This window comes from Amborella trichopoda, chromosome 9, assembly GCF_054954075.1.
Source record: "Amborella trichopoda isolate Santa Cruz 75 chromosome 9, AtrichopodaSantaCruz75HAP2 v2.0, whole genome shotgun sequence".
NCBI lineage: Eukaryota > Viridiplantae > Streptophyta > Magnoliopsida > Amborellales > Amborellaceae > Amborella > Amborella trichopoda.
In genome coordinates, this window is record NC_142344.1 from 27,361,464 (window position 1) to 27,384,463 (window position 23,000).

Below are 23,000 nucleotides of genomic sequence, written 5' to 3' on the forward strand. Positions count from 1 at the left end.
GGTTGTGACAGATGATGAGAGAATTCTCTTTCCTCCTTATCCATTTGGGGCACTTGTGGCAGCCAAAGATGTCATTAAAGCCGAGTAGAAAATGGCACGGAGTCAAAGTGCTGGAGCCGAAAAGCCAGAACCAGAGTTCTTCGATCCAATGTGTGCAGAAATTGAGCAGGTGAGAGCCAATCGTCAATTTCATAAAGCACAATAGACTACTTGAAGATCGTGTGGAACGCAATAATGTGCATCGGATGTCTACCAAGTCCCGGGGGCCGCAGTTGCTAATTTTGTGCGGCATCATATCATATACCGATTTGGAGTGCCTGATCGAATTATATCAAACAATGGCCCTTAGTTAAAGAGTCATCTTATGGATCGCTTAGTTAACCAATTCGGTTTCGAGTGGAAGTACTCGACTATGTACCACCCTCGAGCGAATGGTATAGCCGAGGCTTTCAATAAGACTATGTGCAGTGTTTTAATGAAGTTAGTATCATAGACGAAGAAGAATTGGCATAAGAAGCTTCCTGAAGCATTGTGGGCCTATCGCACCACCACGCAAACTGCGACCGACTCCACTCCTTATTCTCTGGTTTATGGAGGTGAAGCAGTCTTACCCCTCAAGATTCAATTTCCCTTGCTTCGTGTAGCAATAAATCAAGGCCTGACAGAAGACGAGAGGGTCAAACTTAAGTATCAAGAATTAGACGCACTCGATGAAAAGAGGCTAGAGGCTCAGCAGAATCTCGAACTCAACCAGGGGAGAATGAAGAGGGCATTTGACAAGTCAGTCAAAATCTGCTCATTCATCCGTGGGGATCTGGTTCTGGCCATCAAGAGGCCAATCGTTTGGTATGGGCATCGTAAATGGAAGTTTGAACCTAAGTGGAAGGCCCTTTCATAGTCAAGAAAGTCTCTCCAAATGGGGCTTATATATTGGCACATCATGATGGAGGAGAAGCAATGGCCCCCATCAATGGGCGATATCTAAAGAAGTATTATCCCTGATGTTACTCAAAAATTTCAATGAGCGCAGCAAAAGAAAGAAAGAATTAAAGGAAAGAGAAAGGGAAGAAAAGAAAAGGATGCAAGGGACAAAAACAAAAACTTTCTTTTTATTACAGTAACAAGAATTACAAGATACAATCAGAAACCCATTATTAGGGAGGTTACAAGGATATATCATCGACCAGCGTTGCTCTTGAATAGGACGACTGACCCCATCATTGATCTTGCATCTGAAGAAAAGAGGACAACTGACCCCAGCATCATGTTTGCTAGTTAGGTGCTTTGATCTCACCCTCTTGGTCGGGTTGACCTGATGGCTAGGTTCCGAGTTCGAGATGGACTCGGGACCTGAGATCGCTCTCTCGAGAACAACGTAAAGAAGACGAGGGCAGGAGTACCAATTGGTGAAAGAAGAATTGGGGTCGTGAGGCAGGACTTACCTCACATGGGTCCATGACACACTAGGGCTGGCTCGCGTGGGCGCCCTCTTTTATCACGTTGTAAAGCCCCCCTTGGCCTATAGCCTGTTTGGAATCGCATCCCTTGACTTGTTTCTCCTTTCCTGCAAACACACACACACAATTAAAAGTACAGACAAGTGGGGCATAAGTCCCCACCTTGTTACAGGGTGAAGTGAAAGTGAGAAGAAGTTTGATTGGGCGGCTAAGCTGGCACAATGGCTAGACCACTATGGTAACTGACTTGACATGGTAGCAAGACAGGCACGGTAACTCAGACCGGCACAGTGGCAGTACTACTCAACGACAGAATCAACACCGACCAGCCTGGCATAATGGCTCAAGGTTCAGCTTGCCCTCTGGTCAAAGAAGTCAATAAGAGAAAGAGGGGAGGTGACGACTAGCTTGACTCTCGCTAGGTCTTCCAAAAAGAGACGAAGGTGGAAATAAAAGTGATGGTGAAATAAGAGTGATAAAGAATGAGATGAAATGAAAATGAAAGAGATCAATTAAAATAAAATTAGAAAATAGAATTAGGATTAAAATGGAAAATAAAAGGAATAAATTAAAAAAAAATGAAGTAAAGGAAAATAAAATAAAACGGATAAGAAAAAAGAAATAAAATAAGATCGGTAAATAAAATAAAAGAGGTAAATGAAATAAAGTAAAATAAATAATTAAAATAAAATAGGATGACGTAATGGAAATAAATAAAAGGGGTAAATAAAATAAAATGAAATAAAATAAAATAAATGAGTTACATAAAATAAATATAAATGAAAATAAGTTGAGGGAACATAAAACAAATAAATGGAATAAAAGGAAATATATTAAATTAAACTAAGGTGAGGTAAATAGGATGGGTGAGGTTAAGTGGAATAAACTAATAATAAAAGGGTTTAGTTGAGCAAGGGAGAAAGGGTTTATTCGGATGAGAGAGAGAGGGAAAAGTATTTGGTTTTATATGAATGAAAGGGAGGCGTGTTGGGTTTGCTTTTTGATAGGTTGAATGAAATAAGGTGAGAGAAAGTGGGTGAAACGCATTCCTACAACGAAAACAAAAAAAATGCGAAACTAACGCAATCCTACAACGAAATGAAAAAGACGAAAAAGAAGAAAAGGGGAAGTGGGTTTCGTTCATCGGTTTTGGCCTTGTGGGTTTCTAGTGAGAGAAAGTGCAGGGGATATAAACCACAGGAGAGTAGCGGCCAGCAAGTGAAGGTGGAAGGGAGAGAATGGGGGTCAAGCGAAGGTTGCAGCAGTAGAGGAGAAGACTCGGTGGAGTGAGGAGAGATGAGGCTGTGAGTGGCAGCGATGACGATTCAGCTTCTGCCTGAAATAGCAGGCTGAGAGGAAGGAGGCAGAGAAAGAGGGCCGCAATGACAGATATGGTGTCGCCTGGTTCAGGCGGGTGAAGTGAAGATTGAGATGGGAGCAAAAAAGGGACGGGGACAGCCAACGGGAGGTAGCGGAGATGACTGAGATTGGGCGAAGAATGGTGGAATTGGGTGACAGATAGGTGGCTTCAACAGAGGTAGGGGGCAGCAGCTTAGATGGGGCGGTGAGATAGAGGTGATAAAGTTGTCGTTGGCGGAGCAGCAAGGTGATGGAAATTACAGGTGGTGGATGTGGCGATTGAGAAAAGTGGAGATGGAGGAAGAGGCGGATGGGCTGCAGGCGGAGGATGGAAGAGAATAGCGGTGAAAGAATTGCAAGAATGGAGTATGGCAGTAATTGGGGAGGAGAGTGGGAGAGCTTGGGTTAAGAGCAGATGGAAAGGTTACGTGAATAGGTGGGTGGTTATGGTGGCGAAAGATGGTTGAGGGCAGAGGGCAGAGAGCTAGAGAGAGAGAAAGCAGTGGCAGAAGTGGAGACGGTGAGGCTGGCAGCCGAGAGTGAAGGGGCTGAGGTGCAGCTGAGCGAGAGCGAGAAAAGACTGGTGTAGCAGGGATTTGCAGCCGGCTCCGGTTGTAGTGTGGAGTTTACGCACGGCGGTGGGTGGTGGCTTGCACTCACGGTGTTGGGTGGTAGTAGGGGAGGATAGGTTGCACACGACGATGGGGGAGGACCGGTTGTACACGGCGTTTGGGGTTTGTTGCGCTCGCGGGCGATAAGTATTGGTTTGCTGCGCGGGGAATGGTAATCGTGCGAGACCACAGAACGTGAGTGGAAAAATGGTAACGTGAGGGTTCACCAAAAAGGGGGATGTGAGTGAATTCCAAAAAAGAAAAAAAAGGGAAACACATACGAGGGACTACCACAAAAAGAAGGGACATGTAAGCGCGAGGGTGTACAGGTAGAAAACAGTCATGCGGGAGATAAAGGAAAAAGAAAAAGGGAAATAGTGGTCATGTTGGACCACAAAGGCAAAGTGGGAAAGGTTGTGGTCGCGAGGGACCATAGGGAGGATAGAAGAGAGAGATCGTGGTCAAGCGAGACCACAAGAGGAAAAGAGAAAAAGAGAATGAGAAAAAGTGGAACACAACGGCGATGAGGTTCTGCCGTATGTGAAAGGAGAGAGAGAAAGAGAGAGAGGAGATAATCCCAAGGGTACCGACCCAAAAGTTTATCTCTCCTTCCTCTCTCTCTCTCAAGATATGACCCAACAATAAAAAAAGATGGAAGTTTTATTAAGCAAAATAGGGTCCCTTGTATAATGATAGTATGTGATATATATATCTTTTGCCCAAACATGGGAGGATTGATCAAAATTAAACCTAATTGCTGAATATTCACATTTAATTGAATTAAAAAAAATTTAAAAATTGATGCAAAATGACTGTTTGCCCCTATCTAAATATACATGGAATTCTAAAGCAGTCACTGCTGCTGCCTTAGGATGTATGTGATCTTTCATGGTCGATCCGGGGTTGTTCTGGTGCCCGTTTGTCCAAAAGATGATTGTTTTCTTGTAGGGCTCGTCCTGGCGATCGATTTGATACGAACATCGAGCCATGGATCATGTTTTTAAGCGACGATCATACGACTTAAAATTTTGATGAATCGTGCAAATTTTGGATCGATAGTGTTCTCATTTCTTGATGTTTTTCCTTGATTTCTTCATTGGATCACATTAAGTATGATGTCACGATCATGTTGCAACGAACGCAGCTCGATTCCGTGCCCGGACGAAGATTTTGTAGTCTTGAGTTTTTTTATCGAAATCTGGAATTCCAGTGCTGGAATTTGTAGTTGCTTTCATACCTTCACGTACGAAATTCGACAGTTCATCATGTATGGGGTTCGGACCAGAGATAGCCCTAGACTTTACGCACACAATGCAACTGGTTTCACATCGATCCGATGCTCAAGTGTCGTGACTTGGCCACTTGTGACTGTCAAAATTTCCATTGTTTTGTAAAGCTCTATTAAAAAATGTGTTCAAACAGCATGCCCCGTAGAATGTTGTGCTTCAAGAGAAGCGAGAAGGACAACATTTGGAAAATTTCTTTCGTCTTTATTCTTTTTTCTTCCTGGCCATAGGACTACGTGTACGTTGAGGAGAAATCCACGCAATATTGTAACTAGGATGCTCTGACGTTTGGATCCAATGTACAGGTCCATCCGTGGAGACTTTGGGGGAGAAGAGATTTTGAGGGATATTTTGTTCATCGTCCTCACCCTCAAGGACTCTTTTTTATTTTGAGGGATCTTTTGTTCATCGTCCTCACCCTCAGGGACTCTTGTTTATTTTGAGGGATCTTTGGGTCATCGTCCTCACCCTCGAGGACTTTTTTTGTTTTTTGATGAATCTTTCTATCAACATCCTTATCCTCAAGGACTCTTTTTGTTTTTGGATGGACCTTTCGATCAACATCCTCATCCTCAAGGACTCTTTTTGTTTTTGGAGGGATCTTTCGGTCATCATCCTCACCCTCAATGGCTCTTTTTTACTTTAAGGGAACTTTCGATCATCGTCTTCACCTTTAAAAACTCTTTTTTATTTTGAGGGATCTTTCGGTCATCGTCCTCACCCTCGGGGACTCTTTTTTTTTTTTTGTGGGATCATTTGGTCATTGTCCTCACCCTCAATGACTCTTTTTGTTTTTGGAGTTTGGAAGGTCTTGTGAGGCTTTCATTCCCGGGTCAGCCATCTTGTGTTGTGATTGGATCCTAGCTGAGGATTTTGTGTGGGCCTCCTTAGCCAGAATTACGCCTATTTAGCAATTATCAGTCTAAGCGTGATTTGAGGGTTTTCACCTGAACTAGAGAAGTGGCACCGTAAAGACGGTTTTCACCAACCTCCTTTTTTTTTGGGCTCTTTTAACCATGTCCTTGTGGCCATGTCTACCCTTTTCATTCGTTTTTACTAATGGCTCCCTTTCAAGTTTTCACCTTGCCCAGGGCTTTTTTCTTCTCACAGAACTCTCTTACTCATGGTTTTGTGACCATGCCCGTCTGTCATTTTTACTCATGGCATTCCCTTATCCAAGTATACACTATGCCAGTTATTTTCTTCTTTTTTTGAGGGCATGTTCATGGTCATGCATTCGGGACATGTGCGAAGCCTTTTAACTTCATGCGACCAGGATGTGCACTACAATTTAATGTCATATAGCTTGAACCGTGGTGGTGATGGATGGCAGCCTTTGCAAGCCAAGGAGTGAGCATGGTGGTGATTATTCTCACTTTGGGGAAATGGGAGATGGATAGTGGTGACCCACTAGCTGACGACGAATATGGTAGAATGGTTCACCATTTCGTGAGCATGGGTGAAATTCATTGGGGAATGACGGATGATGATATTGAAGTGAATGGACTCACTGGGAAGCAATGAAGGAGGTGCGCGCACATGAATATGTCGGTTAGGGAAGGCAAGTGTGAAGATGCACGTAAAGGGCGTGTGCACGTGCGGGGGCATCTTTAAGGTCATGCGGCCTAGACCTGAGCAAAGCAGTTTAATGTCATGCGGCCAAGACGTGCACTATGGTTTAAGGTCATATAGCTTTGATTGTGGTTATGTAGTTTAAAGTCATGCAACTAGGGCTATGCAGTTTAAGGTCGTGCAACTAGACCTCCACTAAAGTTTAAGGTTCTATAGTTTGGACCATGCAGTGTAGGGTCGTGCACCTAGACCATTTAGGTGGGTTGCCATGTAAGCAAAGTTCCATGGGGGACAGGTTTGTCAATAGCAATCCGACTCCCTGGGGATAAAATAGTTAAGGCCATAAACAAGCAGAGAGCTTTAGATGAAGATGGTGGCCCAAAATAGAAGAAAACTTCATTGGGGATTAAGAGGACAAGTGTGACACTCTGCGGTGAGGGATGAGGCTTCATGTAACTCTACTGGGGATGACAGGCCCGAGCATAGGTGCAACCCCACTGGGGAGAGTGGTAGAACACACCTGGCGGTAACGTGGTCTAGCATAAGGGCACGCATGACAAGAAGTGGGGTCATGAAAAGTTAAGGTGTATGATGGAGGCTTAAGGAGGCTATGAATGATGTGACTCAACTGAACAAATGGAGGCCAAGAGAGTCTTGAGGTAATGGTGATGCGTGGAATGGGTACAATGGCTGGTGAAAGCGTCCTTTCTGGTGTAGGGGTATACGATTGAGACTGTGGTATGCCTCTTCGAGATATTGCTTTGTAGAGGCAGGCGCATGCCTTGACGATTGCATGCTCTACTTCGAAATCTCACGGTCAGAACTGTGGTACACCTCTTTAATATATGGCTTTGTATAGGCATCGCGAACCTTGATGGTTACATGCTCTACTTCGAAGCCTCACAGCTGGAACTATGGTACACCTCTTTGTGATATGGCTTTGTAGAGGCAGTCGCATGCCTTGACAGTTGCATGCTCTGCTTCGAAGCCTCACAACTGGAACTGTGGTGCACCTCTTTATGATGTGGCTTTGTAGAGGCGGTCACATGCCTTAATGGTTGCATGCTCTGCTTCGAAACCTCATAGTCAGAGCTATGGTACACCTCTTTGTGATATGGATTTGTAGAGGCGAGCGCATGCTTTAGAGTGCATGCTCTGATTCGATACCTCACAGTCGGAACTGTGGTACACCTCTTTGTGATATGGCTTTGCAGAGGTGGTCGCATGCCTTGACGGTTGCATGCTCTGCTTCGACACCTCACAGTCGGAACTATACCACCTCTTTGTGATATGGCATTGTAGAGGTGGTCGCATGCCTTGACGATTGCATGCTCTGCTTTGAAACCTCGCAGTCGGAACTTTAGTGCACCTCTTTATGGCTTTGTAGAGGTGGGAGCATGCTTTAAAGTGCACGCTTTGCTTTGAAGCCTCACATTCGCAACTAAGGTACACCTTGATTAGGGAGGAAACGTCAGAGGGGTGGTATGCTTTCACTGGGGGCTTATGCAGAAGGATGTAGTAGAGGATGTGTAGGAGGGTGTCATGCGATAACCCCATAGAGTCATGTAAGCACATGAACAAGTTTATAGTCATGCGAATGGACTAAATGTCGCACAATTTAACGTCTTGCTACAGGGACGTAAGACATTTTTACTCGTATTGACCCATAAAGTAAGATCAACACGCCCGTCATTTGAGAGTGAGTGCTCCGAAGGGTTTTCACTGTAGCCCCTTTATTTCGACACTCTTGCCCATGATGCCCTTGCGGGTTTTCACTATGCCCGTCTTTTTCTTTCTCTTTTTTTTTTCTTCTTGCTTTTTAGACATATTTTTCCCATGTTGGCCTTTGGGGTGCATACCATGTCCATCATTTTTTTTTTAAAAGGCGTGTTTAAGGTCATGCTACTGTGACCGGAGGGAATGTTTAAGGTCTTGCCTCCGATAGCGTATTTTTTGCAGTTTAAGGTCATGCCACTAGGACGTGTGCTATAGTTTTAGGGTCATATAGCTTGAACCATGCCTATGTAGTTTAAGGTCATGCTACTAGGACGATGTGGTTTAAGGTCGTGGAACTAAACCTTCGCTACAGTTTAAGGTCGTATAGTTTGGACCATGCAATTTAAGGTCATGCATCTAGACCATTGTGTGGCACTGGATCACCTGTGGAATCATTTTGCTAATTCAATCTCCCTGTTGTTTATGAGATTCTGGATAATTTCTCCAATGGAAATACACTCCTCAGTCTTGTGACCGAGTAACCTTTGATATTGGCAATAATTGGGCTCGTCATCTCTCCCAACTTCCTTTGGTCTTTTCGATGCAGGAAGTTCGATCACTCCCTTTGATAAGAGACTTTTGAAAGGAATAACTCTTGTGTCAAAAATAATTGTTTTTGTTCTTGGGGATGTCGAGTCTTTGATCTCCTTGTGGCCACAGAGTCTGATCAACATAAGCTGGGGGAGATTTCTGGTAGTGACCGGGCTTTCCTACTGCTGAGGTACCTCATATGTTTGATGCTTTGGCTATCAATCGTTTTACTAGTCCTCCAGTCCCAATCTGAAGAAAGGATGGAGAAGGGACTGGCAATGAGGGAGGCGAGGGTGGGAGTAATTCATCAATTGATGGCCCTGTTTCGATGTCCAGGAGAGGTGCTTAGCGACGGTAAATGAGACTTGGTGCCCCGAAGGAGTATGCTCATGCTTATGTGACTTCAACACCACTTGACGCAAGGTTCTTAACGTTTCGCCTTTCAACCTCATCTCGCCCTGAAATTGCCTCAATGTGGCCTTAAACTGCACGACCTCGTCTTCATAGGCTTTCAATACTTCACTGACCGCTCCTGTTTCACCCTTAGCTGTTCTGAAGGGCTCCTTACAATTAAGAGAGGAACTGAACCTTCTATCATCATCCTTAGGGGGACACATCATGGCACAAGGTGAGCAGGGCATTGGCTTTATGGTGAGTCGTGTTATTTCCAAGGCATGGAGGAGACACTTGAACAAGGCTGTCAAGAGGGAAAGAGGAGCTCGCTTCATCCAGTATTGGGTAACATTTTTCCTCGGATGAGATTGACAGGTGTTGAAAGGTATTTTTCATCAACATGAGGCCTGCTCAATAAAAGCCTAGCAAACAGTGGAAATTCCGACAGTCTCAAAATAGCCCCAGAACTTGCCAAGATCTTCATGAGGTCTCTCAAAAGCCTCTTATCAACTTTCGTCACATTCCGACACGTCTAAGGCAGTGCATACTAAGAAAATAGTTCTAGCAAAATCGGCCCCTAGCACCTTGAAACGAACCCTATAACTAGACCTATATTTTTTGTTTCTCAATTTGCTGTGGGACCACCACCATTGGAATGGGCACAGCTGAAAACCCTTACGGGTGAAATTTTAGCTCGAACAGACACTCTAAGAATAAGTTATAAAGAAAAGAGTGAAATAGGAGGGGCCGCACGTTATTCCCTTGTGGCCACCCTGCAACTCCACGCCATAGAAGGGACAGTCACGATCAGTAAATTTCGACGATCATATCTCAAATGTCTCAAGTTGGATCGCGCTCAAATTCGATGAGCATGTTTGTCTAGTCAAGACAAGCGACTCGATCTGTGGCACGCCCCATGACGACAACCGATCGCGAAGAAACGCTAGAGAGAAGTTACTGATCCGTGAAGAAAGTGCACGAAATCCCGCAGTGTTGTGTCTTGCTCAAGCGGCTGGATCATGTTGCTCACCAGCCTGATCGACACCTCGGGTTTCAGGGGGGACCCGGGACGTTTTAAGATCGCTCTTTCAGGAACCTCATTCGAGAACAAGGGCAGATATTACCAACTGATAAGAGAGGAATTTAAGGTGGGTTTAGGACTTACTCGGGCTGGCCCGCGTGGGCGCCCTCTTAGATCATGAAGAAAGCCCACTAGTAGTAAAACTGGTCCGAAATCGCCTCCTTGGCTTGTACTCTCCTGTTTTCTACAATCACACACATATGGCAAAGGTTATAAGAGAGGTGGGTCAGCAGACCTGACCTTTCCTTCTTGATGAATACATGCAAGCGTACACATTCAAAGATAAAAAGAATAATGAGAGAAGAAAGGTGGGGGAGAAATGAATTTGACTAGGCGGGGAGATCAACACAGTGATTTAGCTTGTAGGTAATTGGTCTGACGTGGCAGTAAAACGGGCTCAGTAACTCAGACCGCTTCAACAGAGTTACTACTAGACGTCAATACTGATATTGACTATCTAGGCGTGATGGTTAGTCTGTCCTGGCAATAAAGCGAGCACATTAATTTTTGCACAACAACATTACGGCTAGACGACATCTCAACCCCTCTTAGTCAAATGAAAGGATAACAGAAGGCATGGAAATCATAAAAGAGAGAATAAGAAGTAAGAGAATAAGAGGAGAAGAGAAAGAAAGAAAGGAAGGGAAAGAAAGAAGGAGAAGAGTGTGAGAGAAGAGAGAAGGAAGGAGAGAGGAGGGAGAAGGACATAATAGGCATCAAGTGTTGCCGGTTGTGTTGGAACAAGAAGAGAAAGAAGACACAGTCGACGCTAGGCATCGCTGGCTGAGTTAGAAGAAGAAGAGAGAAAGGACACAGTCGACGCTAGGTATCGTCGGCTGTGTTAGAGAGAGAGGGGGCAAGAAGGGGACAGTCGGTGCTAAGCATCACCGGCTGTGTTTTTTAAGAAGAGAGGAGAGAGAAAGACACAGTCGGCACAAGGCATTGCCGACTGTGTTTTAAGATGAGCGGAGAGAGAAAGACACAATCGATGCTAGGCATTGACGGCTGTATTTTAAGAAGAGTGGAGAGAGAAAGACACAGTCGGTGCTAGGCATATCCGACTGTGTTTTAAGAAGAAGAATAGAAAGGAGATAGGGATGAGAAGAAGAGAAAGAAAGAAAGATAAAGATGAGAAGAAGAGAGAGAAAGAGAGATAGAGACGAGAAGAAGAGAAAGAAAGAGATATAAAGATGAGAAAAAGAGAGAGAAAGAGAGATTGAGACGAGAAGAAAAGAGAGAGAGAGATAGTGAGGAGAAGAAGAGAGAGAAAGAGAGAATGAGGGGAGGAGAGAGAAAGTTAACTTATCGAAGGGTATCAGCCCGTTTCTTCTCTCTCCTCCGTCTCTCTCCAAGACACACCCACGAGCTTAAGAAAAAATGAAGTATTTATTGAATCTTTAATAATGAACCCAAGGGGATTTTACAATTTGGCTTTACATGCTTATATTAAATTGGGCCCAAACATGGGTGGACGACCAAAAACTACCTGGAATTGAAGATAATTACAATTTAATTGAATTAATAAAAATTCTAAAAATGGGTCCAAAAAGAATGTTTTGTCCCTGCCTAACAATGTGTGGAATTTCAAAACAGTCCTTGTTGGTGCCCGAGAAGTTGCATCATCTTCCATGCCTGATCAGGGGTTATTTTGATGCCCGTTTGATTGAAAGATGATTAGTTTCTTGTGGGGCTTGGCATGACGATCGATTTGATACCAACTTCGAACCATGATCTTGAAACTTGAAATTTGCTCAAATATTGAAAACTTTAGATCGATTGTGTGCTCATTTCTTAATGTTTTTCTTCAGTTTATTCGCTGAATCACACTAAGCATGTCGTCACAATCACAGTGCAACAAGTGCAGATCGATTTTGTGTCCGGATGAAGACTTCATTGTCATGCTTTTTTTGCCAAGATCTTGAAATCCAACGGCTGGAATTTATAGCATCTTTGATGCCTCTATGTGTGAAATCCAACCATTCATCGTACGCGGGGTTCGGACCAAAGATAGCCATGGACCTCACACACATAATGCAAGTGGTTTCATGTTGATCGAGTATGCGACCGCCATGATTTGGCAGCTCGAGTGAGGCATGTTGCTGCTGAATTTTCTTTAATTTTCTTCACGGATCAACAACTTCTCTCTATTTTTCTCCCTGCTCGGGCATCGTCATGGGGTGTACCACATATTGAAATGCTCGTCTTGATGAGACGAACATGCTCAAATTTTGAGAGTGATCTAACTTAAACAAGTGAGATATAGCTCTCGAAAGTCATTGCTTGTGACTGTAAAAACAACCACCTTTAATGGAGTTTTGGTGCAGGGTGGCCACAAGGGAATAGTGTGTGGCCTACCCCTTTTGGTATTTTACCCCTAACTTTGTCTTGGAGTGCCCGATTAATCCGAAACATAACCCATTGAGGTTTTCGACTATGTCGGATTCAATGGCGACAGTCCCACATGCACCAAAAATATAATTCTAGTTACGGGGTCCTTTTCAGGGTGTTAGAGGCCGATTTTGTTGAAATTGTTTTTTTGTGTTCACTGCCTTAGACATGTCTGATTGCGATGAAACTTAGTAGGTGACCGGTTGGAGTGTTGATAAAGATCTTTACCGATTCTGGGGCCATTCTAAGACTGTCAAAATTTCTACTATTTTGTAGGTTTTTTTGACCTGCTTCCTCCTTATTCCGTATCGGGGACAAGGTGCTGAAAAATTCATTCAAAGAATATCAGCAAGTGAAGGCCGAACATCAAAAACCCGTCGGACTGTTGCTGCCCTTGCCCATACCAGAGTGGATGTGGGAACACATTACAATGGATTTTGTTTCTAGATTGCCTAAGTCAAGTGCTGGAAATGATATTATATGGGTCATTGTGGACCGATTAACTAAGGCTGCTCATTTCTTACCGTTTCCCATGACTTATGCCCTGGATAAGCTGACCTAGTTCTACATCAAAGAAATTGTAAGATTACACGGTGTACCCATCAGCATTGTGTTCGACAGAGACACTAGGTTTACCTCTAGATTTTTGGCTGGCCTATAGTCAGCTTTGGGGACCGAACTTACGTTCAGCACTGCCTTTCATCCCCAGATATATGGGCAATAAAAAAGGACCATTAAAACCCTGGAAGATATGCTAAGGGCGTGTGTCATTGATTTTAAAGGAACCCGAGAGGACCATCTGGCCCTGATAGAGTTTGCCTACAACCATAGCTTCCAAGCCAGCATCAAGATGACACCGTATGAGGCCCTATATGGGAGGAAGTGTAGATCGCCCATCTGCTGGGGTGAGGTGGGCAAGAGGAAATTACTAGGGCCTGAAATAGTCCAGATAACTTATGAGAAGATTGCCTTAATTAAAGAGTGGCTCAAGACGGCCCAAAGTCGGCAAAAGCGTTATGCCGATAATCGCAGGAGAGACCTCGAGTTTGAAGTAAGTGATCGAGTCTTCTTCAAGATATCACCGACCAAGGTTATTACGAGATTTGGCAAAAAAGGAAAGTTGTGCCTGCGGTATATTGGGCCCTTAGAAGTTCTGGAAAGAGTTGGGAACATGACGTATCGACTTGCCCTGCCACCTGAACTGGCTAATATTCACAATGTCTTTCATGTATCATTGATGAGGAGCTATCAACCTGACCCTTTCCATGTTTCGGAATATGAACCAATCCCACTCAAGGAGGGCTTGACCTATGTTGAACAACCAATTGGGTTATTAGACCAGAGAATACAAGTTTTACGTAATAAAAAAATTCCCCTGGTTCAAGTGCAATGGCAGTATCACTCAAGAGCTGAAACAAAATGGGAACGAGAGGATGAAATTTGTGAGAAATACCCTCACCTTCTTGATTGACACGAATGTGATTTTGGGGACAAAATCCTTTTAAGGGGGGGATGATGTAAAGACCACAATATTCTCCCTGTCCAAAGACACGAACGCTAATGGAGGGTGAAACAGAGGCTTAACGCTATTTGGAGCATCGCTGCATGTGTATAAGGGCTTAGCACCGTCTGTGACTTAGCACCGTCTGTGAAGTAAAGAGGAGAGAGAGAGCCAGCGTTGCGCATGTACAGTCAGCGCTACGCATGAAAGTCAGTGCACATGTGAAAAGTCAACGCCACGTGTGAAGAGAGGAATGTGCATCGCCATCTGTGGAAGTGGCCTTACGCCAGCTATGAAGTGAGAGACGGAAGAGCGACGCTGCGAGTGAAGATTTGAGCATCACCGTGACTGTAGCACCATTTGGAGCATCGTCAACACCGTGCATGGCCTGAGAGTAGTGCCGTGGGTAAAAATGGAAGATGTGACTGCTTCCAGCACTGCACTTGTCAGTGTCGTACATGTCAGCTACAATGACCTTCACCTACTCAATTAGCAACAGTGGATCTCACCTACCGTGGGTACTTAATCCCTCCCCCTCCCCCTTTCAATGCCATTTTTCCCCCATTTTTCATCTCTTTCCCTCTCTCTCCAAGGAGCTTATTGCCACTAGTGGAAGAGAGCCCCTCGTGAAGCTCGTGAAGCCTGAGAAGGAAGCGAGTGGATTTGAAGACACCGTGAGGAACAAGTAAGTGGGTTTAGGGCCATGCATCATTTCACGTCATAGGATTTAAATTTAAGTTGATATGAAGATTAAGATGATGGAATGAGGTGGAGGCATATAAATGAATAAAAAGGGACTTGAATGAGTGATGAACTTGATAAATTTATAGAGTAGTTTCCTTGTAAAACTTGCTTAAATTGCTTGACATTAATGAGGTTTGGGCTGGGTTTTATTTTGGTGTGTGAAATGGTGTGTACTATTGGTTAGCATGGTAAAACGTGGGATAAAGGGATTTTCCAACAATTATGAGGGTCTTTGCCTTGGGCTTTTCGATGACCAAACGACTCCCAAATGGGCTAAAATCAGTCTTGAATGAAAGATATGCGTGTCTATTTTTATGTTTTCTTTTTATACCCAGTTAAAATTTTGTATGGATAAAAGATATGCCCCAAATGTTGGTGCGGGTCACTACCCACAGTCGCGGTAAATCCCAGAAACTGTGACTCATTGTGTGCCGCACTTTGGGCCTACCAAACGGTGTTCAAACATCTTCAAACCTCCATCGTTTGAAAGATCAGTGAATAAGCTTAAAGTTGCATGTCTGATAATTTTGAAATTCCCGGAAAATTGAGCGTGATGCCCCGAAATGTGTAGGTACATCACTGCCCACTTTTGCAGGAAATTTCCAACAACTCTCAATCTTTTTGAGTCGAGCTTATGACTTATCAGAAGTTGTTCAAATTCCTTCAAATCACCGTCATTTTAATGCCCCAGGTCTGAAATTAAAATATTGCATGTTTAAAGTATTTCGAAGTTCTCCCTAGATTGGGATATTACACCCCTGAGAAGAGCGGCACGTCATTGTTGCACTTCACAGGATTAGTGTTATGCTCGTCTTCTGCCACCTTTCTCGGAGTTACTCTTTAAGCTATTCAAGTAGTTTTGTAACATCTTTGATAAGTGATAAATGTGAGTACTATGCAATGTTTTACATGTGAATGCCACAGTGTTAAGTGCTAGGTGATAAATGGATAACTGCAAAGCTAATGTGATTATTCTATGTTGAATGTTACATGATAAGTGTCGAATTGCTACTAATGATGTCTAAGCGTAAATTCTGTGTGATAGCTGATGCAATGGATTCTTCATGATAAATGTTATAATGTTTAGTGAATGTTGAATGATTTCGAGTAAGGTTGCACTCTTGCATGATGAAAATTTGAATTATCTGTTGTAATGCACTGATTTATCGTAAATGAGATTAAATGCTTGAGGACGATAAGAGGCCATCCTTATGACCACTACGCAATGGACCACCTATTGGTAGTGGGCACCGTTCTACGATAATATTGTGATACTAGCCATTGTTTCACTGATACTGCTCGTTGCGCGATGGGACACCCATCGGTAGTGAGGATTGTTATACTAAGGAAAGTGATGCCAGCTATATCTTCTAACTTGCTGAATGATATGATGTAGTTAGTGGAAAGTGAAATGGGAGGGCCGCACACACCGAGATTTACTGAGATGAGACTCACGACTGACGCCTTGCAAGATAAGTGCCTATCGAACCCCCAATGCACGTTGGGGGCCTTGTGCGTGTGTATGAGGGCATTACGAAGTGGATTTCCCCACTTGTCATTGCCCTCCCTCTTAAGAGATGGTAGAGGTCCTAAGCAATGGGTTTGGCTTAGCCCGATGGATAGGGTCTCTATTGCAGGAGTAGGTGAGTTAGGGAGTGAGTGGGTAATGATTGAATAGTAATTGTGAATGTCGATGATTGAATCGATTGAATGATAACTGCTATATGGATAGAATGTTTATAAGTGATGCTAGACATGATTGTTGATTCTCTTGACTGCTGCATTGAAACTCCGTATAGTTAAATAAACTGTTTATGATTCATGAGTAAACTCATTATTGATGCATAGCGCTTAAACCTACTTACTGAGATGTATAACTCATCCCATTTCTCTCTCCCGTCCTTGTAGACTACTAACAATATGTCAAGAGTTGGAATGGCGGGGATTCCTGAAGGAGGATGAAGCTAGGCTTTTGAAGGTGAGATCTAGATCTTGTATGTGGTTGGGAAGTTTGGCCTTGGATTTTGTTTATTACATAAATCTATAAATTTTGAGCCCTGATGCCCTAGACTCAAATGTAATGTTTTTGGACGAATTTATGTAAAGCCCTTTTGTTAATGTATGGAGCTTTAAATAAAAATTCGCCCCTGTATTTAGCATTATTGATGTATTTATCTTTCCATGGTTTGCTTTGATCATCAAAATAATGACGTTGAATTTACCTTGACCTAATTGACAAAAGCTACATTAGGATCACGAATCTGCGCTAGGTCACCCTCTGTCACGTGTGGTAAGGCGGTCGAGGGCGGGGTCATGACGGGCACGGTCATTGAGACTGGCACAACTGCTTAACTACTCGATGACAGAACCAATACCAACCAGCTTGACATGATGGCTAGGCTAACATGGCAACAAGATGGGCACGGTAACTCAGACCAACACGTCGACTAAACTACTCGACGATAATACTTGCATGATAGTGCTAGACTTAGCATGTCCCTAGGTCAAACGAGAGGAGTGAGAGAGAAGGAGAAAAGAATGAGCGGGAGAAAAGAGAAGAGAAGAAGGAGTGAGAGAAAAATAGTAAGAGAGAAGATGGAAGAAAAGCAAAGAGAGAAAGAGAGAGGAGAAGAAAAATAGAAGAAGAGAGAATGAGAAGAGAAGAGAAGAGAAGAGAGAGATGAGAGAAGAGAGAAGAAAGAAGAAAGAGAGGAGACAAAAGAAGAAAGGAGAAAGAAGAGACAGAGAAGAAAGAAGATAGAGAAGGAAGAAGAAGAGAAGAAAAAAAAAGAAGAGAGAAGAAGATGAAGAGAAGACGAGAAGAGATAAGAGAAGAAGAAGAAGAGAAGAGAAGAAAATTCTCATCCTATATATATATATAAGAAGACGAAGAGAAGACGAGAAGAGATAAGAGAAGAAGAAGAGAGAAGAGAAGAAAAGAGAGAACAAGAAGAAGAGAACAAGAAAAGAGAAGAGAGGAGAGAAGAAGAAGAAGAGAAGCGAAGAGATGAGGGAAAAAGAAGATAAGAAGAAGAGAAGAGGAGAGAGAAGAAGAAGAAGAGGAGAGAAGAAGTAAAAAGGAGGAGAGAAGAGAGAAGAAGAAGAAGAGAAGGAAAGAAGAAAGAAGAGAGAGAGAAGCAGGAAAAGAGAGAGAAGAGAGAGGAGAGAAGATAGAAGAGAAGAAAGAGATTACAGAAGAGAGGAAAATATCAAAGAAGTAGAGAAAGAAAAGAAGAGAAGAGAGAAGAAGAAGAAGAGAAGAGAGAAGAAGAGAGAAGAGAAGAGAAGAGGAGAAAAGAAGAGAGAAGAAGAAGGGGAGGAGAGAAGAGAGAAGAAGGGGAGGAGAAGAGAAGAGAGAAGAAGGGGAGGAGAAGAGAAGAGAGAAGCAGAGAGGAGAAGAAGAAGAGAATAAGATAAGAGAAGAGAGAAGAAGAAGAAAAGAAGGAGAGAAGGGAAGAGAAGAAAAGAGAGAAGAAGAAGAAGAGAGGAAGAGAAGCGAAAAGAAGAAGAGAAGAGAGAAGAAGAAAAAGAAAAGAAGAGAAGAGAAGAGAGAAGAAGAGAAGAAGAGAAGAGAAGAGAGAAGAAGAAGAAGAGAAGAGGAGAAGAGAAGGGAAAGAAGAGAGAAGAAGAGGAAAGACTAGAGAGAGGGGAGGGGACAGAAAGTACGAGAGAGAGAAGAGTAGGGAGAGAAGAGAAAGAGATAGGAAGAAAGAAGAAGATGAGAAGAGACAGAAAAGGGAGAAGAAAGAGGGAAGAAGATCAGGGGAGAGATGAGATATATGTCATGGATGGCGATAGTCATTGCCGTTCATGACATGAGGGGGAGGAAGAAAGTACAATGGATGGTGATGGGTTCTACTGTCCATGACAGAGGAGAGAGAAAGAGGAAAGGAATGTGGATGGTGATGAGCTCCATTATCCATGATAGTGGAGAGAGAAAGGGGGAGAGAGAGAGAAGAAACATGGACGACAATGCGCTCCACCATGCATGGGAGAAGGGCGGAAGAGAAAAGGGAAGAAGAAACATAGATGACGATGGGTTCCACCGTCCATGATAGGAGAGAGAGTGTAAGAGAGAACATAGATGACGATAGATTCTACCATCCATGATAAGAGGAAGAGAGATAGCAGAGAGAAAAGAAAAGACACACACGATAATAGGCATTGTCGTCCGTGTCAAAAGAGACTCAGACACGACCTACCACTTGGGAAAGGGCTCAATGTCCTTGTCAGAGAATAGGGGAAGAAATTTCGTGCGCAGCGATGAGCATCGCCGTGCACAACATTCGAAAAGCAGAATTCAGACAGAGGCTCGTCCCATCACTCAGGTTAAGGCTCGGCTCATTGTGCATATTTCAAGAGAAGAAAGATGTCATGCTCGGCGATGGGCACTGTTGTGCATGACTAGAGAGGAGAGAGAAAGGAAAAAATAGAGAGAGAAAAGGAAAGATAGAGAGGGAAAAGGAGAGACAGAGGAGAGAGAAAGGGAAGGAAGAGAGGAAAGTGTAAAAAGAAATCAGGAAAGAGAGTAAAGAAAGAAGAGGGAAAAGTAGAGAGAGAAGGAAAGAGAAGATTAGGGAAAAGAGAAAAGAGTAGGAAAGAGGGGGGATGAGCGAGGAAAGAGAGCAAAGAAAAAAGTGGAAAGAAGGGAAACAGAGACATGCATGGCTGTGCCTACTGTCATGCATGTCGAGAGAGAAGAGAGAGTTGAAAAGAGGAAGAGATAGAAAGATAGAAGCAGAGAGAAAAAGAGGTAGAGAGAAAGACATGCATGATAATGCTTACTGTCGTGCATGTTTGAGCTAGAGAAGAGAGGGATATAGAGAAGAAGAAGAAGAGAGAAAGAAAGAAAGAAAAAGAAAGAGAGTAAGACATGCACAACGATGCTTACTATCGTGCTGTTTGAGGTAAAGAAGAGAGAGACAGAGGGAACAAGAAGAGGAGAGAGAGACAGAGAGAAGAGGAAGAGGGAGAAGAGAAGAAGAGGATAGAAAGAGAGAAGAAGAGAGGGAAAGAAAGAACAGAGAAAGGGAGAAAAAGAAGAGAGAGAAAGAAAGAAGAGGAGAGAGAAGAGAGGAAGAGAGAAAATTACCATCAACTAGGGGTAGTAGACTTTTTCTTCTCTCTCCTCTCTCTGTCTCCAAGACGTGCCACAATCTCAAGACCAAAACTATCAATTTTACTTCATGAAGTTGAAACCAGAAGGTCCTTTTACAATGAGACATAACATGTATTATAGGGTTGGGCTCAAAACATGGGTGGATGCTCAAAACTTACCCTAATTGCTAAAAAATACAATTTATTTGAATTAAAATAAAATCTAAAAATGGGTGCAAAATTATGGATTTGCCACTACCCAACAATACATGAAATTTCAAAACAATCCTTGCTACAACTATGGAACGTGTTCGATTTTCCTAAGCCAATTCAAGGTTACTGTGGCACCCCTTTGGCCTAAAAATTATTAATTTCTTGTTGGGCTCAGCTTGACAATCAATTTGATACTAACTTCGAGCCACGGATCGTGTTTTTAGGCCACGACCATGTGACTTGAAAATCTTGAAAATTTTTGATCAATAGTACACTCATTTCTTGATATATTTCCTTGGTTGCTTTGTTGAAATGCACTGAGAATGCTGTCACTATCGTGTTGCAACAAATGCAGCTCGATTTTATGCCCGAACAAATATTTTTCCATTTTGGGTTTTTGACCGAAATTTGGATTCCGACGGTCGAAATTTTGTAGCAACTTTAACGTCATTTTAGATGAAATCTAACTGTTCATCACACATGAGGTCTAGACCAATGGTAGCCTCGAACCTTGCACACATATTGTAGCTGGTTTCACATCAATCAGGTGTGCGAGTTCCGTGATATGGCCGCTCGAGTGGGACTTGCTACTGCTGATTTTCCTGCGACCTTGATCTCAATTCGTCAAATTCTCTATAGCTTTTCTCCTTGCTTGGACATCGTCACTGACATGCCACATATCAAAACGCTTGTTTTGACGAGACAAACGTGCTTGCAAAATTTGAGCCTACCCGTCTCGTAACGAGGAAGATATGAGTCTTCAAAGTTGTTATTCGGGACAATGAAAACCAATCTCTTTTAATAGAAATTGGTGCAGGGAGGGCGCAAAGGAATAACGAGCGCCCTTTCTTTTTTTAGTCTTTTGCTCGTAACTTTGTCCTGGAATGTTTGTTTGAGTTGAAACTTGACCCCTGGGGCTTTTTGACCATGTCGGATCCAATGGAAGTTGTCCCCATAGGTATTTGATGCTCTAAAAATAAGGTTCCAGTTCTAGGGTCCGTTCCAGGGTGTTAGAAACCTATTTTTCTGAAATTTATTATTTGTTTGCACTGCCTTAGACATTTTGGATTGCGACGAAACTTGACAGGTGACCTTTTGAAATCCTTAGGAAGATCCTAACCCTTTTTGTGGAAATTCTAAGGTTGTCGATAATTCCACTGTAGGTCAAAGCTTTATTGACTGACTTCTCTTTTATTCCGCATCGGGGACCAAGGGGCTAAAAAATGTCTTCAAACAATTTGATTAGAGGGTAGGCTGAGACTTGTGCAGTCGTGTTAGTATCGACACCGAGCAGCCTAGCTGTCGTACTTGTCTAGTTACCGTGCCCATCTAACTGTCGTGCTAGATTAGCCGTTACGCCAGACCAACCACCGTGGTAGTGTTGTTGTCAAGCAGCCTACCCATCGTGTCGAGATAGTTATCGTTGTTTGAAGACATTTTTTCAGTACCTTGGTCCCTGATGCAGAATAAAGAGGAAGTCAATCAATAAAGCATTAACATACGGTGAAATTCTCGACAGTCTCAGAATTACCCTAGAATGGGTCAAGAACTTCCTAAGCATTTCAAAAGGCCACCTGCTAAGTTTCGTCGCAATCCAACATGTCTAAGGCAGTGTAGACAAAGAAACAATTTTAGAAAAATGAGCCTCTCGCACCTTAAAACGGATCCCGTAACTAGAACTCTATTTTTGGCATGTCAAACAGCTGTGGGACCACGCTATTGGATTCAACACGGTCGAAAGCACTCATGGGTCATGTTTTAGCTTAAATGGACGTTCCATGACAAAGTTATAAGTGAAACATTTAAAAGTTGTAGGCTGCACACTATTCTCGTGTGGCCTCCTTACACCAATCTCCATTAAAGGAGGTTGATGTGCATAGTCCTGAGTAGCAATTTCAATAGACCATATCTCACTCGTCATGAGTCGGATTGCTCTCAAAATTGGTGAGCGTCTTCGTCTCATTAAGACGAGCGTTTCGATATGTAGCACAACCCATGACAATACCCAAGTAGGGAGAAAAACTAGAGAGAAGTTGATGATTCCTAAAGATAATTGCAAAAAATTCAGCAGCAGCACGCATCACTCGAGCGGCCATATCATGGCGCTCGCATACTCATAGACAAGAAACCAATTGCATTATGTACGTAAGGTCTAGGGCTATCTTTGATCTGAACCCCATGTATGATAAACGATTAGATTCGGTACATGAAGGCATCAAAGTTGCTACAGATTTTTGCTGTCGAATTTCAAGATCCGATAAAAAACCTAAAACGGCGAAATCTTTGTCCGGACACAAAATCAAGCTGCATTCATTGCAACGTGATCGTGACGATATGTTCAGTGTGATTCAATTAAGATATAAAAGAAAAATATTTAGAAACAAGCACACTATGGATCGAAATTTTTCAAGATACATACAAATTTTGAGTCGTATGATCGTGGCTTAAAAACGTGACTCAAAGCTCGAAGTTGGTATCAAATTGATCGTCATGCCGAGCCTGACAAGAAAGCAATCATCTTTCGACCAAGTGGATGTCGGAGCAACGCCGAATCATCCATGGAAGATCGCGCAAGTTCTAGGGCAGCAGCATGGACTGTTTTGAAATTTCACACATTGTTGGGCAAGGGCAAAACAATCTTTTTACACCCAATTTTAGAATTTATTTTAATTCCATTAAATTGTAATTATCATCAATTTAGATAGTTTTTTGACATCCACGCATGTTTGGGGCCAATTCTATAAGTACATGTTCAACACAATTATTATAGAACCCTTTATTTTTCAATACTCATCAATAAAATTTGAGATATTTCACATTCAAATTGTGGGCATGTCTTGGAGAGATAGAGAGAGAGGAGAGAGAGGAAAAGGGTTCGATACCCTTGGATGAAGGTTGCTTTCTCTCTCCTCCTCTCATCTCTCTCTTTCTCTCTCCTCTCATCTATATCTTTCTTTTAGATTTATTCTATGATCTTCTTTATCCACTTTC

The 23,000-nt window shown here is 42.9% G+C and overlaps 1 long non-coding RNA gene across 1 annotated transcript; it reads right to left on the reverse strand.

The window, feature by feature from the left end:
- Nucleotides 1-1,087: 1,087 nt before the first annotated feature.
- Nucleotides 1,088-4,219, reverse strand: LOC148780471 (uncharacterized). The gene is made up of 2 exons (XR_016040015.1): nt 1,705-4,219; nt 1,088-1,564 (listed from the first exon to the last, which is right to left on the reverse strand). It is a non-coding gene; the product is annotated as an uncharacterized LOC148780471 (long non-coding RNA).
- Between the last annotated feature and the right edge of the window lie 18,781 nt (nt 4,220-23,000).